The sequence below is a fragment of the Ceratotherium simum genome, chromosome 30 (genome assembly GCF_057802395.1).
Source record: "Ceratotherium simum simum isolate JZ-2026a chromosome 30, ASM5780239v1, whole genome shotgun sequence".
Taxonomy (NCBI): domain Eukaryota; kingdom Metazoa; phylum Chordata; class Mammalia; order Perissodactyla; family Rhinocerotidae; genus Ceratotherium; species Ceratotherium simum.
Genome location: NC_141929.1, coordinates 27175969 through 27178387, shown reverse-complemented (window position 1 = coordinate 27178387; position 2419 = coordinate 27175969).

Sequence of the window (2419 nt, the reverse complement as noted above, 5' to 3'; positions counted from 1 at the left end):
TTGACTGACTACTTTTGCAACAGGAAAACGAGGAACAGGATAATCAGAGGCCCCAGCCCAATTAGAGGACTTGATGGCATCACCTGAAATCCATGTCCCTACCTCAGTGAGAGAGGTGGGTAGAGGCAATGTTCCCAGAGTGTGCAGGGTTAAGCTTTTATTGAGTGCCTGTGATATACGGGGTGCTTTTTCATATAAGTCATCTGATTTTAATCTTCGCATTAATATGAGGAGGTTGGTTATTATTGTACCCATTTTACAAGTGAGGAAACTGGAACTAAGAGAGTTGAGTGATTTACCCAGAATCCCAAAGTTAATCAGTGGCACAGACGGTATTTGACCTTGGTTCCTGTCTACCCTTCTTGACTTTCTGTCATGTGGAGGTGGCTGTAGTAACATATTCATGATACACATTATTCTTATATTAGGGATGATCAAACTGAGTTAAGTCAGGCTAAGTAATTTTTTCCAAGATTACATATTTAGCAAGTGGTGAAATAGGAGTTGAAATCAGGAGATTATTAGAAATAAGCTGCAAGCCCTTCCCAGATTTGGGGCTATCTTTTATACAAAGCTTTGCAAAATACCAGCAGTTAAAAGAGACACCAGTAAGTGGGAAGTCTGCATGTGCAGAAATAATACAAATGTTGTGACGTCTGGCAATGCCTTCTTCACAGGACATGAAGGTCGGAGTGGTCATGATATGGAAGACCTTCAATGACCCACCTAAAGATTTATTCTTAATTTGGTAGGCAACTGGGGGCTTTTGAAGAACCTTGATTGAAGGTGATCAGAGCCGTGCTTTTAGAAAAATCAATGCATACATTAGAAGGTGAAGCAACTAAAAGTAAGCACTCTCTCTCAACACTACTAAAATTGGAATGATTTTATTGCCTCTCTGCATTCTCTTGACCTTTCTTCCAATATCGGTTGGGAAACCTACTGTTATTTAACGTTTAATACAAGGCGTTATTTTTTTTTTTCCTCAAAGGCGTTTGAATGGTGAGACTAAGATCTCAAACTTTTGCATATATACAAATGAAGACATTTTAGTACTAAGTCAGTAAATCAGAACAGTCAATGTTTTAGTGATGAAGTTTGAAATGTAAAATCCTACATGTTGTTTCTTAGGTGACTGACTTTTAAACCAATGGAAATAACTATGTTGCAATGAAATGATATGTATATACATAAATATATATTACTTATGTATATATCTGTATTTATAAACATATGTGTATATGTATAGTTATACGTATATATAGATATATATTTAGGATTCTACACTGTGTGCTATTTTCTATTTCTCATAGTTACCTCATATTCTTCTCAATAACACTAGAGGTCACTCAGACCCTGTCTTACTTTAGTTTTGCCGTAGTTCACCTTCATTTAAGTTACATCTGCATTCCTGTTGTGGGCTTGTGTTTCTCTTTATGAATTGTACAGCTGGCCTCTCTTAACCTGCTAATGTTAGTTTGTAACATTCCCTATTACGCTGAGAGTTTAATTGACAAATTAACTTATGTTAGTTTGCCAGATACTGGCACAAATGAGATGTTTCTTCATTTCCTCAATGGTTGATTTGATGTCAGCAATAGAGAGGCAGATTGACTGGATGCAGAATGGTTCTAATTTCAGAAAAATCAATGTTATAACCATAGTGTTCAGACCGCATTTCTTCAAATATTCTATGTTCAGTCATCTTAAATAGGCTCTAATTTTTGTTTTCAACTTCTAACATTTTTATGTCTTCTGCAGACGTACACTCAAAACACTAGTTTATTCTTTGTATTAATTACGTTGTTCATTTATTTAACAATCTTTTATTAAATACATACTATATGCAAGAAACTGTCAGCCATTGAGAATATGGAGGTGAATAATACTGAAAATGGCTCAATAGACTTTTTATTCATTTCCCCTAAATTCTAAAATGTTGTGATGCTGGGAATGGGCTTACTTAAGTTCTTTAAGTATAAATTTAGTAAACTCTAGGGAAGAGAGGGTGAGTCATCTCCTTTGATCTCTTATAATTTTCTTTTCTCCTTCTAACTCCTTCCAGTAGGTACACTGGTGGGCACCTGCTCTTAGGTATCCATGTAGCTGGCACCTAAATACCATTTGGGGGTAAATGATTTTTCCAGCTACCTGAACCCATTGTGGCCTCTAAGATATTGGCCATCCAAGGACTTTCCAAAACAGAACATTTTCACGCAGTTTTCGCAAAATGCTTGAGATAAAGTTTTGTTATGAACACGAGGCTGTTTTCTGAATGTGATCAAAAAGGAGCAGTCTTTGCTTTTCCTTTAGTTACCTCCATGAAAATCTCCTTGGGTATATGAAGACCACAGCATCGTCAAGAGTAGGGATTCTCAAATTTTAGTGTGAGTCACCTGGAGCGTTTTTTAAAACACAC